This window comes from Macrobrachium nipponense, chromosome 7 (genome assembly GCF_015104395.2).
Source record: "Macrobrachium nipponense isolate FS-2020 chromosome 7, ASM1510439v2, whole genome shotgun sequence".
NCBI classification, from domain to species: Eukaryota; Metazoa; Arthropoda; class Malacostraca; order Decapoda; family Palaemonidae; genus Macrobrachium; species Macrobrachium nipponense.
Window position 1 is genome coordinate 44860277 of NC_061109.1, and position 14663 is coordinate 44874939.

The window sequence follows — 14663 nt, forward strand, 5'->3', positions numbered from 1 at the left end:
TGTGGCCGGCGTTATAACTGCACAATCCAACTGTGCAGTTATAATGCAGGCCATGCACGTGCAGTCTTAACTGACAGTTACAAATGTTCAGTTATAACTTTCAGTTGAAACTGCACTCGATTAATGAAACACTGAGGCAGCACTAACATCACTTGATAAGAAGACTGAAATAACAACAAACACCACCAAATGTCAAGTTCCACTAACCATCGCTTATGCTGAGGCCTTCACCACTCGATCTGCGTCTCCTGCGCAGGTTTGCAAGCCTGTTGTTACGTTTATTTTTCATCTTTTTCTTGCCACTATTACTGTCTACTAATGAATCAGCCATTCCTTTTCCATCCTTCATATCCTTGGAATCACAATTCTTATCTTCAGTTTCTTCCACCTTCAAAGAAAATAAAGTATTTATGGATAAGATTTATGACAGGAATACCGACGATAAGTACATAATATATAAGATACAACATTGGTAACTCAGCCATTAAAGCAAATAGTTACAAAACAGTAAGTCGAGTTGGTGCAAGGACTTGAAATCCACACCTGATGTCACAATGCCATATAAGTTATGAAATCAAATGTGTATACTTCTGCTCTCATTATGTCACAGATGGACCATAAACACCATTTAAAAAAACAGTAACTAAAGGAGAGAGAGAAAAAAAAGGTTTTACATACCATCAAAATACAGTACTCAAGTTTATTTTATCTAATTTTTTGTTTTAGCAAACCCTATGGGTCTTAAGTCAGAGGTTATTGGAATTGAAAAATCTAGCAATTACAGGTTTTCTAGTGATTTGAGAATGCTAACTGAAAACTGCATGCAAAACTGTTGCACTGTGTTAATTTAGTGTACTAATTTTAGCTTATTTTATGGCTATCCGCAGGCAGAAGGTTTGATACCTGAAAAAACTTTTGGTGCCAATACATACTTTCTAAGGATTTGTCAATATTTATGAGGAAAGTGAATACAGACTACTATATACGTGAACAAATGTTACTATATTAATGCACTTGGCTAGTGCATCACTTATCTTATGGTTTTTTCATAATCTTCATAACTATGAGCAGACAGTGGGTATGGAGCTATAAAGAATATCTGGTGTAAAAAAGGCTTTCAAGTGATTGCAGAAGCTTTGTAAGTTTAAAATGAGAATAGTGCACTACACAAATGCAGCTATTAAGGACGGTTTGCTAAGTTTTTTTATTTTTTATTTATTGTACATACATGAAACATTTCACTGGTGTTTGCTAAAGCAGAAAATATTCCCCTAGAAAGGACATTTAATGTATTTGGCATGACAAACATTACTAACCTTCTCTTGTTCTGGCAGCAGTCTAGTTAGGAAAGAAGGGTCAACAAGGGAAATGCGTTGTTCTAGTCGACTTGTTACGTGAGTAATTAATGTCAATAACACAGATACTAGAAGAGCTTGTGCCATGCTTGTATGGGATAAACCTGAAAAACAATAAAAAGATTGGAGACACTAGAAGCTGTTTGCCTTAGATTATTTACTCCACTTTCCTCTCATTTTGAAACAAATCATTCTATCTACTACACAGACATTGCAAATATGAATTTTCATTTTCTATGAAGACTTGAGTAATTTATGAACAAGATGACAGACTTTACTATTTCAGCTTAAGAACCCTGCATAGAACTGTTTACCTTGTTTCTTGAGCCTTTGGGTACAAATACACAACACTGCACACACAGCCACCATTGCTTCAGGGGTTAGGCTGAAAGGGATCACTTTCTTCTTTGGGGTCTCTTCAGGCAAATCTTGACCATTCAATGTTGCAGTTTGGAGATGCCCATTAGGTGGAGAACCCGGTGTGGGGGAAGTCTCAGATACCTCATTGTCAGCATCATCATCGGCTTCTAACACTTTTCCTAGCTGAACAAGCACATCTTGACACAACTGGAAAAAATACATTTATGTAATTAATATATTTTATGTCTTGAATCAAGGAATTTTTCATTATTGTAAAATTTTATATGGACTCAAGAAATCTCAAAAAATATTCTTCTGCATATGTTTCCATACCAAAGGAAAATAAAATCCTCTGGACAGACAAAGTACTTGCACACAGAAAAAAATCTGCCACAATAAATATTTTTAAAACTTACTCTTGCTACCTCTTCAGAGTTGCGATTGTTTATCAGATGCAAACAAGTGTTAACACAGTGTGTAAGAACATTTTGTGGTGGTAAGTGGGTGTACTATCAACTTCTCTTATTTCTGTTCCGCTCTCATATATGGCACGACTCTTATCTAATAGTCTCTTCAGGTTACCTTCAGCTCCTTCAAAAGTTTTTTCACAAGTTAGTCTGAAAAAGAGAGCTTTTTGGTGAACTCCAGATAAATCATTTGGTTGTTATCAGAATAAAAAACTAAAATCCAAAATATATTTCATTCTACCAGATAGTTATAAATGACCCATCATAATCTTCAGTGATCTCCCATCCCTTTACTCTTCCTGATAGGATTCTGCACAGGAGGGAATTGTTGCAGGTGGACAGTGAACAACAGGCTTGCCATGAATTATAATGAATTTGTAAATATCTCATTTTCATAAACAGTTTTTATCAACTTAGCTTAAGTAGCTTTCCCAATATTTTGAGCATCCTGACTCTTTATCTTGCTTAAAATTGCAAGCTTATTTTCTTAAACTCGCTCAAGATAGTATTTGGAAGTAAAAAAACATTCTGAAACTTCTAATACATTCCCTACATTACTCTAGCGAAATAAATAAAACAAATATGAAGTTTTCATAATACTAAAACTAATATTGTAATACTTACCTGAACACCTGAATTAGCCCTGGTCACTGGCCAGCCCGAACTATATCCCCACATATTTACCCACTAAGTGGGTAATTTTAACTGTCAGTGTTACAAACGCTGCAGGTAAAATCTAGTCAAATGAGTTACCTGTGTTACCGTTGGCAACGCTGCCGCAAATACCGGCCACCAGAGGCCTGTCTCTTCAATTGAATCATTCACTATCAAATTGAAGTGGGGAGGAGGGTGGGAATCATTCAGGTGTTCAGGTAAGTACGTATTACAAAATTAGTTTTATTATGAAAACTTCATATTGCAATACACTCCCTGAACACCTGATTTAGCCCGATTAACAACATTTACTCGGAGGTGGGATCAATCTCATTCAGCCCGACCTGTCCAACAAACATACGCAGGTAACTCAAACAACCTACCATGTATAAAAGCATGTATCCTCACCTAGTAATCTAACTCGGAGGTGAGGATGTTTGCAAAGAAAGTACTTCAACGTTAGTGTTGAGTCTCAGGTACTTCTAATTCATGGAGGTAAAAACAAATCTCCTCACCTGGTTGTCCAGCTCAGTAGGTGAGGATGCTGCAGAGGAAATACCATACCATCGGTGTCAAGTCCAAGGTACCGCCTGAGTCTGAAGAACCTCCCATGTGGTATTCTATACCTCTCATGTATGGAGGGGAAATGGTGAACCTCCCATGTGGCTATCTAGCCTCTCATGTATGGAGGAGAAGTTGAGTGCGCAGGACCTTCAGTTCTCTACTGCTCACTAATGTAGATGACATGTGCTGAAGAAGTTGTAGTTATTCCAACATGACCATCGGGATCTGCCTAACCTCAAGGGCCTAAAGGAACAATACAGTCTAAGCTTGACCAACAGAAACACTAGAGTTCACTTAGACTATCACTGCCTACCTAAACTTCTAACACCCTAACTCTACCAAGCCAAGTATAAAATTGAGTTATCGCAACGACAGGACCCTGCAAGTAACCTCACTGAAGTAACTGAAATTCCCTAAGGTACGGTGTTGTGAAAAACCACACCGACTCTCAAATAACCACCTACACGATCGCCGACACCGAAACATTCCTCCGGAAGCCAAAGGGTAGCCCTCCGCGATACTTTGCGCCCTCGGATTGACCAAGAACCCATTCTTATGAATGTCCGGATAGCGCTGAGGCAATGTTTTAACAAGAAGTCCCTCATCTCCTTGACAAGAACATAGTACAACCATCCGAAATGTTAGTCTGGTATGCAAACCCCTCGAAACCAAAGTGAAGAGGTTATCCAACAGTCCAGGCTCTGAGAAACACCCATAAACTCTCACCACATCCTCACAGAGTGGGACAAAGCCTCCCACTGGCTGTGAAAGGTGTCTTCCAAATACGAGCCTCATGATCCATAACCCCTACCACATGAACCAATGAAGGAACCCAATAGAGAAAAGCCTCCACTGACTCGTAAACTGGAAGTCTAACTCCGGCAGAGGAGTTACCCGCTACCTAATAAAGTGATGCTAGCCTAATTCCTTCCCCAAAAACTACCCAACTCACCGAAACCAGATCAGCCTGCTTGATGTTTGAGAGACTGCTGGTTTGGTTGAATACAACGTATCAAACATTACTTGAATTAACTGTGAGATTCCTCCGGAGCCTGGAATGCGGAAAGAGAGAATGGACAAAGTCCACAATCCGGTTATACTCGCTTCCTTCGCCGGAGAAACAAAAACCCACAACTAGCAAACGAGTCTCTCTTCAAAGGTATCTATCCTCTGTCAGACCTGTCTGGCCAGACCGGAACAGGAAAAAGGAGAAAGGCCGAACCCCCACAAGAGCAGCACCCAAGAACCCAACAAACCCCGCACTCCCCCCTGACATGATGACGTAACCCCTGTCTGACCACTGTCCACCCCCTCACAAGAGCCAAATGTCACCAGTTCCGCAAGACCTGTAAGAGTTAGTCTCACTCGACTGCGCATACCCTCACTACCCAGTGACGATAACGTTACGCCTGAGCCGAATATACCTTGGCGATGAACGCCCACCCCTGCGAGTCACTACCACACCGTTGCGCCCAATGTGTACCAACCAAGACGATGACCTAACCTTGAACCAGTCTCACTTGACTGCGAAACTCAGCACTCGCCAGTGACCGACACGAGACCTGGCCAACTACAATAGGCGAGCAACACCCTCTAAGAGCGAAGAGGTCGCAAAAAGCGATCCAACTAACGTCCGTTACCAATACTAAACCTGGACTAGAGTCTGGAGCAAGTGAGGGAAGAAAGTACTCCCAGTAGAAACGGAATCAAGGTCAAACCCCTTACGGTAGAACAGAAAAGCAGCAGGAAAAAGTTAAGAAAATAAGCAGAAGGAGAGAGAGAAGTCACTACGAGTAACCACCGGAGCACCTAGCGCCGACATTTTGCAGGTGGAGAACCAACTGTGTGGTACATAGTGCTTTAATGATGGGTTACGAACTGTGGAACCAATGGGAGCCGCAGAAGGAAATTACCAGCTACACTAAGAAGGGGGCCGAGGGCACCAAAAAGTGCTATGAAGCAGACGAACTGCCAACAGCTGTAGCCCCCCAGCAATTACTGCGGTAAGCATGTTACGTCTCACACACCTAAGGTATATAAATGGGAACGAAGAAGGAAGATTACTAACCGGTATCGATACAGTCAACGATGGCGGAGATAAATCTCCAACTGCTGTAGCCCCCGCAAGAACTACGAAGGACACATTACATCTCAAAGCAAGTAAGGATGAAAATACGGAGTTGCGGATACCGCCTTGAAGCATCAACACCAGCAGCCTGAGAACTACAGGACCCGTGGAAGGTGCTAAGAAGGCAGCCCCTCCAAAATTACTTCCTTTAACCCCGAAGAGAGAGAGAGAGAGAGAGAGAGAGAGAGAGAGAGAGAGAGAGAGAGAGAGAGAGAGAGAGAGAGAGAGAGAGAGAGAGAGAGAGAGAAATATGATATTGTTAGTATACAATAAAGTTTTGTACATACTTACCCGGCAGATATATACTTAGCTATAGTCTCTGACGTCCCGACAGAATTCAAAACTCGCGGCACACGCGACAGGTAGGTCAGGTGACCAGCCCACTCCCGCCGCTGGGTGGCGGGAATAAGAACCATTCCCGTTTTCTAACCAGAATTTTTCTCTTCCACCTGTCTCCTGAGGGGTGGGAGGCTGGGCGGGCCATTAATCGTATATATCTGCCGGTAAGTATGTACAAAACTTTATTGTATACTAACAATATCATTTTTGTACATGCAACTTCCCCGGCAGATATATACTTAGCTGATTGACACCCTTGGTGGAGGGCAAGAGACAGTTACATACTAATTATTTTTGAATATAAAAACAGGGAAACAACATACGTTGTAGGTATATTAACAAAAACAACCTTGGTTCCTACCTGATATGGAAGAAGACTTCATTGATACTGTCTATGAGTCTGCTTGCCATCAGAGTTCCAGAGAGGATGAGACCTGCGACTGATAACCCTTTCGGATCATACCAATGGGGGCTTACCCGCTTACATGGCAGAGCCTTTTCTTGGATCCTACCAATGGGGGCTGACCCACTTACATGGCAGAACCTTGACCTGTATCATACCAACGGGGGCTAACCCTCTTACATGATAGAGCTTTAGGTATTTAAGACAATCAAGGAGCATAACGACCAATCCCGATCACCTGACCACACTTAACATGTTAGCACTACGATTTGAAAAGGGTCAACTCCTGCACCCTCTTTCAATCGACCAATAAATATGCACCAAACACCATTAAAACCCTAACCTAATAAAACTAAAAAGGATTGGGTTCAGCTCCCTGTCCCAGCAAACGAATCCGCAGATACGTACGCTCCTAGAGTAAAGCACTTGTCGTACGTCACTTGAATGTCTCTCAAGTAATGAGATGCAAAGACCGAATTGCATCTCCAAAAGGTTGACTCCACTAGAGTCTGTATCGACAAGTTCTTGTGGAATGCCAAAGAGGTAGCGACTGCTCTTACCTCGTGAGCTTTAACTCTAAGGAGGTCCAGTTGTTCTTCTTTACACGCTAAATGGGCTTCCTTGATTACGTCTCTGATGAAGAACGCCTGAGCATTTTTAGAGATCTGCCTTCTGGGATCTCTAACTGAGCACCATTAAACTTTCCTTACTCCCCTTTAGTTCGTTCTTCCTTTCTAAGTAGAACTTAAGGCTTCTCACTGGGCAAAGAGCCCTTTCTCGCTCTGTACCTACAAGCGACGAAAGTCCTTTTACTTCGAATGTTCGAGGCCAAGGTTTCGAAGGGTTTTCATTCTCGCCAAAAACATCGGTTTTGAAGGAACAGAACGCCGAGTCGTTCCTGAAGCCAACATTATGTTCTAAGGCTTGTAGTTCGCTTACTCTTTTCGCTGAAGCTAGTGCGACCAAGAATAAAGACTCCTTGTCAGATCTCTGAACGTAGCCTTACAGGAGGTTCGAATTTTGAGGTCATTAAGTATTTTAGGACCACATCTAAGTTCCAACTAGGTGCTCTAATCCCTCTGTTCTTTGACGTCCTCGAAGGATCTTATCAGGTCATGCAAATCTTTGTCTTCCCCAATATTAAGGCCTCTATGCCTGAAGACTGAAGATAGCATACTTTTATAGCCCTTAATTGTAGAGACTACTAAATTACATTTCTCCTTCAAGTAAAGGAGGAAATCAGCTATATCTGTCACAGAGGTACTGGAAGAGGATACTTCTGAGCTCTACACCATCTGCGAAACACATCCCACTTCGACTGGTAGACTCGAATAGTAGATGGTCTTCTAGCTCTTGCGATCGCTTTCGCAACTTCTCGAGAAAAGCCTCTCGTTCTGACAAGTCCTTCGATAGTCTGAAGGCAGTCAGAGCGAGAGCGGGCAGGTTTTTGTGATACCTGTCGAAGTGGGGTTGTCTGAGAAGATCGCTCTGTTTGGGAGAGATCTCGGAAAGTCTACTATCCATCCCAGTACCTCTGTGTACCAGTTTTGCGCTGGCCAGAACGGGGCTATGAGGGTCAGTTTGGCTCCTCTGCTGCTGCAAACTTCCTTACCACTTCCGATAATATTTTGAATGGAGGAAAAGCATACCCGTCTATTCCGGACCAATCGAGGAGAAGGGCGTTCCACCGAAATCGCCCTTGGGTCGGCGATCGGAGAGCAGAAACTTTCCAGCCTGTTGTTCCAATGGGTGGCAAAAAAGATCTATATTTGATCTACCCCCAGAGGTTCCATAGTCTGTTGCATACTTCCTGATGCAACGTCCATTCTGTAGCAGTACTTGGTCTCTCCTGCTCAGAAGGTCGGCTCTTACATTTTGTCCCCTTGAATGAATCTCGTCCGGAGAGTGATTCTTCTCTCTTCTGCCCAAAGCAGTAGTTCTCTTGCTTTCTTGTAAAGGGAGAACGAGTGCGTCTCCTTGCTTCTTGATGTAAGCTAGGGCTGTTGTTGTTGTCCGAATTGATCTGCAGGACTGAACCTGAGATCTGAGCCTCGAAGTGTATGAGGGACAGGTGAATCGCTGCTAATTCTTTCATATTGATGTGCCAGGACACCTGTTCTCCCCTCCAGGTGCCTGACACTTCTCTTGTCCCTAGAGTGGCTCCCCACCCCGCATCTGAGGCGTCGGGAATACAACACTAGCCGAGGGTTCGGAACGTGAAGGGATACTCCTTCGTTGATCCTGCACGGATTCATCCACCAACGCAGGTCCTCCTTTATTTCCTTCGTGATCTGGAAGGAATCGGACAGATTTTGAGATTTCTGATCCCAACGTTCTCTTAGATAGAACTGCAACGGCCTTAGGTGAAGCCTTCCTAGAGAAATGAACTGTTCCAACGAGGAAAGGGTCCCCAGAAGACTCATCCATTCCCTCGCGGAACATTGTTCTTTCTCTAGGAAGGTTGCTACTTTTTCCAAGCAGCGGTTCTGTCTTTCCTGTGATGGAAACACATGAAAACCCCGAGAATCCATCCGAATCCCCAGATAAACAATGTTCTGCTGGGGAATCATCTGGGATTTCTCGAGGTTTACCAACAGTCCCAAGGACTGTGTTAACTCCAGTGTCAGTTTAAGTCCTCCAGACATCTGACTCGCGACTGTGCTCGTATCAGCCAGTCGTCTAGATACAAGGATATTCGAATCCCTTCGAGGTGAAGCCAGTGAGCCACATTTTTCATTAGTCCCGTGAATACTTGGGGGGCTGTTGATAGTCCGAAGCATAGGGCCCGAAATTGAAATACTCTTCCTTGAGCCATAAATCTGAGGTATTTCCTGGAAGAAGGGCGGGTGTATTGGTACGTGGAAATAAGCATCCTGCAGGTCCAGGGATACCATCCAGTCCCCTGGACGCAGGGCTGCTAACACCGAGGCTGTCGTCTCCATTGTGAACTTCCTCTTTGCTACGAACACGTTCAGGGCGCTCACGTCCAGAACTGGCCTCCAACCTCCTGAGCTCTTCAGAACAAGAACAGGCAATTGTAAAACCCCTGGGAAGAGAGATCTTTTACTTCCTCTATGGCTTCCTTGTAAAGCATCTGCTCCACGAGATGTAGAAGGGCTTGTTTCTTGACAGATTCCTTGTAGTTTTGCTGTTAACTCCCTTGGAGTTGTAGTTAAGGGAGGTTTTTCCCTGAAGGGGATTAAATATCCTTTCTTTAGGATGGATAGGGACCAGGCATCGGCACCTTTCTGTGCCCAAGGTTCGTAAAAGTCTAGAAGCCTGGCACCCACTTTTGTCTGGAGGACCACAGTCTCACTGGGTCTTGACGAACGGCCTTGCAAGAAGACCTTCTCTCTTCTCGGTGCGTCTACTTCTAAGAGAAGATCTTGGTGCAGACCTTCCCGAAAGGGCTGCTGGAAGGGAAACTTTCTCCTTTTTCGCAACCTGAACAGCAGGTTTTAGATCCTTAGCTGACTGGGCCAGCAGGTCCTGTGTGGCCTTTTCTGAAAGTGTCTTTGAAATGTCCCTCACTATGTCCTGAGGAAAAAGGTGACTAGAGAGGGGCGCGTATAAAAGGGAGGATCTCTGCAGAGGAGAAACAGATTTCGTTAAGAAGGAGCTAAACACTGCCCTCTTCTTCAATATACAGGATCCAAAAAGGGATGCCACTTCATTGGAGCCATCCATAACCGCCTTGTCTAGGCAGGTTAAAACACTGCCCAACTCTTCCATGGTAACGAAGTCTGGTTCTTGAGACTTCTTGGCTAAGCTCCAAAAGCCCAGTCCATAAAGTTAAAGACTTCGAGAGTCTTGAAGAGGTCCCTTGATGAGATGATCCACCTCACACATTCCCCAAGAGGCTTTTGCAGAGTGTAGAGAGCGTCTTCTAGACGCATCTACAAGAGCGGAAAAATCCGCATCAGAGGACGAAGGGAGACCCAGGCCCATTGGCTCCTTGGTGTCGTACCACATACCTGGTTTCCCTGTCAGCTTAGAGGGAGGACAAGAAAATACTGTTTTCCCCGCTCGCTTCCTTCTTAGACCTGAGCCAGCTCTCGAGACTCTTCAGAGACTTTCTCATAGAAAGAGTAGGGGTCATCTTAACGAAGGAGGAGGCCTTCGACATTTTCGTACTGGATAATAACGATCCGGAGAAGGGGGATCCGACTGGCGTAGCGAGTCTCCAAACACCTGCAGCAAAAGAGAAGCAAGTCTCTTAAGTCCGAAACTCCTGCATCTTTGGATATCTCTTCATCCGAAACTTCTTCCAAAAGCGATGCAGGAGAAGAGGGCTTTTCTTTACAGGAGACTGATCCGTCGAAAGAAGCCTTTTCCTTTCGTCCTTACTCCTATCCTCCTTCCTGCACGAGTCCTGGAGTTTCCCTATACTCGGGCTTCTGCTCTGCTCCTTGCGTCTGCTAGGAGAGGCGCTTGCGTCCTGAATCAGCGCCTGTGAGGCGAAGAGCGCCTGCTAGGCGAAAGGAGAACATCCTGTTCCTGGCGCCAAGAAGGAGAAGCGCTTGCGTCCTGGTGAGCGCGCCTGGGCCAGAAGGCGAGGCGCTTGCGTCCTGGTGAGGCTGCCTGGTCCAAGAAGGAGAGGAATTTGCGTCCTGATGAGGACGCCTAGAAGGCGAAATGCGCCTGCGAGGAGGAAAGGAGAAACCCTTTGTTCCGTCGTCCATGAGGGGAGACGTTTGCGTCCTGGTGACTGCGTCTAGCAGGCGAATAACTCCTTTTCCCTTTGCGTCCATCGGAGAGGCGCTAGAATCTCTCCTATCCCTCCTGGGAGGTGAAGAAAACTTGTCTAAGTTTCGGCGCCTATTCGGCGAAACTCTTGCGTCCTTCGGATGTCTAGAGGACGAACGAACGCTCCTTCCTTCTTGCGGAGCTCTGAATAGAGAGGGGCTCTCTTCTCTCCCGGAGCTCTTAGGTCGCACGAATTCTCTCACGAGAAAATCCGCGAATCAGCTCTGAGCTTATCGGCTCCTGATGCCATGAGAGGCAAAATGATATTGTTATGTTACAATAAAGTTTTCATACATACTTACCTGGCAGATATATACATAGCTAAGACTCCGTCGTCCCCGACAGAAATTCAAATTTCGCGCCACTCGCTACAGGTAGGTCAGGTGATCTACCGGCCTGCCCTGGGTGGCAGGACTAGGAACCATCCCGTTTTCTATCATATTTTCTCTCTTCCACCTGTCTCCTGCGGGGAGGCTGGGTGGGCCTTTAATTGTATATCTGCCAGGTAAGTATGTATGAAACTTTATTGTAACATAACTATCATTTTCATACAATCAACTTACCTGTCAGATATATACATAGCTGATTGGCACCCTTCGGTGGAGGGTAAGAGAAACAGCTTCTATATGGAATAGACAGGTAACAACATATGTTGTAGGTTATAAATAAAACCTTGGTCCTACCTGATAGGTGGTAGACTTCGTGGGTGTTTGCCCAGTAGTCTGCATCACCTCAAGAAACTTTAGCGAGATATATGATCTATGGCCAAGAGTTCTTGTGGGTCTGCCGATGGGGTCTTATCCCGCTTACTCGGCAGAGCCTAAAAGGACTTTGTCAATGGGTGCTGATCCACTTATATGACAATACACCTTATGAAGGAGCACACAACCAATCCCGACCACCTGATCCTAACCATATGTTAGAAACTAAGGATTGTCCGAGTTATCCCCGAACTCGTCACAACAACGTAACTCAAAACCACTACGCACACATACATAATTTTCAAAAAAAAAATTATACTCAACTAATTGGATATGACAAGAATTCTACTGAACAACATAGACGGCCGCCCGTGCTAGCCTAAGTCCTCCATTGTTCGAAGAGACTCTCGACCATATCCAAAAAGAAGAAAAGTATATACATTTAAGGATTGGTGCGGCTCCCGTACCCAGAATCGTATCCGCCGATACGAAAGGACCTAGAGAAAAACACTTCTCATATGTCACACGTACGTCTTTCAAGTAATGAGATGCAAATACTGAGTTTGCATCTCCAAAATGTCGTATCTATGATGTTTTTAAGCGACATATTCTTATGAAACGAGAGAGACGTCGCTATAGCTCTCACTTCATGAGCTTTTACTCTCAACAGTTGTAACTGTTCGTCAGGACAGTCCTTATGAGCGTCTGTAATGACATTTCTTACAAAGAATGCCAGCGCATTCTTGGACATCAGTCTTGTGGGGTCTTTTACCGCGCACCAAAGACCTTGTCTAGAGCCTCCCATTTGATGCTTTCTCTGAAGGTAGAACTTCAGAGCTCTAACAGGGCATAGAGACCTCTCTGCTTCTCTGCCTATGAGACTCGACATGCCTTTGACTTCGAATGACTTAGGCCAGGGATTCGTAGGATTCTCGTTTTTTCGCTAAAAAACAGGGTCTTAACGAGCAAATCGCTGAGTCTCCCTGAATCCTACTTTATCCTGCAGAGCATGCAATTCACTAATTCTCTTTGCCGTAGCTAAAGATAATAGGAATAGGCATTTTCGGGTAATGTCTCTAAACGATGCCCGATGAGGAGGTTCGAATCTTTCCGATGACAGATACTTTAGGACTACGTCTAGGTTCCAGTTCGGCAGGTACTGGGTCCTTAGACTTTGAAGTCTCAAAAGACCTTATGAGACGTGGAGATCTTTATTATCTGCCAGATCTAAACCTCTGTTCCTGAATACAGCCGAGAGCATACTTCTGTATCCCTTTATTGTGGATACGGCTAGATGAGATTTTTCTCTCAGGAATAGCAGGAATCAGCAATTTCCGCTATAGAGGTAGTGGAGGAGGACAACTTCTGGATCTACACCACCTTCTAAATACCTCCCACTTTGATTGGTATCCTTTCGTAGTGGAGGTTCTGCGCGCTCTCGCGATCGCGCTTGCCACCTCGCGAGAAAAGCCTCTCGCTCTGACAAGTCTTTCGATAGTCGAAAGGCAGTCAGAGCGAGAGCGGGGAGGTTTTGGTGGTACCTCTTGAAGTGTGGTTGTCTGAGAAGATCCATCCTTCTTGGTAGGGATCTTGGAAAATCTACGATCCACTCTACCACCTCCGTGAACCATTCCTGGGCCGGCAAAAGGGGGCTATTAACGTCATCCTCGTCTCTTTTGACGCCACAAACTTTATCATTACTAACCCCAGGATTTTGAATGGGGGAGAAAAGCAATATACGTCTACTCGAGACCAATTTAGCAGGAAGGCGTCTACCATAAGAGCTCTGGATCTTCCACGACCGAGCAAAAAACTGGGAGCCTTTTTGAAATGAATGTGCGAAGAGATCCACATGAGGAGTTCCCCACAGAGCCAGAGATCGAGACCACATTCCTCGTGTAGTGTCCATTCTGTATGAAGGACCTGGTTCCTCCTGCTGAGCCTGTCCGCCCTCACATTCCTTACTCCCTGTACGAACCTTGTCAGCAGGGAGATGTTCCTGTGAGACGTCCAAAGTAATATGGTCTCGTGAGCTCGTAAAGGAACGAGGAGTGCGTCCCTCCCTGTTTCCGAATGTAGGCAAGTGCGGTGGTGTTGTCCACGTTTACTTGCACTACCTTGTTTGACACGAGAGGTTCTAGGCTCTTCAAGGCCAGATGTACGGCGAAGAGCTCTTTGCAGTTTATGTGCCAAGACACCTGTGCTGGTTCCAGGTGCCTGACACTCCTCTGAGCCTAATGTCGCTCCCCAACCTCTCTCCGACGCGTCGGAGAACAACACTAGGTCTGGGTTCTGTGTTCTTAGAGAGATCCCTTTTGTTCTCTTCCAGAGGGAGCAACCACCACTGTAGGTGTGACTTTATCTCCACTGGAATGGGAAAAAAACGTCCGACAGTTGTCCGGTTTTCCAGCTCCAAGACCTCTTGAGGAAGAATTGAAGCGGACATATATGAAGTCTTCCTAGAGGGAAGAATTGTTCTAGCGAGGAAAGCGTCCCCAGAAGGCTCAAACCATTCCCTCGCCGACGTTTGTTGCTTCTCTAAGAAGAGAGAGACTATCGCAAACCTTTTGCGATTCTCTCTTGCGAAGGAAAAACTCGAAAACCCCGAGAATCCATCCGAAATCCCCAGATAGACTAGGTCTTGTCTGGGGGTCAGCTGAGACTTCTCGAGGTTCACAAGCAATCCCAACGCTTTGATTAAATCCAGAGTTAACTTTAGGTCCTCCAAGCATTGTCTCTCCGATCTGGCCCTGATGAGCCAGTCGTCCAGATACATAGAGACATTCACTCCTTTGAGGTGAAGAAACCTCGCCACATTCTTCATCAGGCTTGTGAAGACCTGAGGAGCTGTGGACAGGCCGAAACACAAGGCTCTGAACTGAAAGATCCTTCCCCCGTCATGAAACGGAGGTACTTCTTCGATGAAGGGTGGATCGGGACGTGAAA

The 14663-nt window shown here is 45.0% G+C and overlaps 1 pseudogene; it reads right to left on the reverse strand.

Annotated features, from left to right (window-relative positions):
* LOC135217587 (nonsense-mediated mRNA decay factor SMG5-like) overlaps positions 1-14663 on the reverse strand; it is a 159977-nt pseudogene that overhangs the window by 55678 nt on the left and 89636 nt on the right.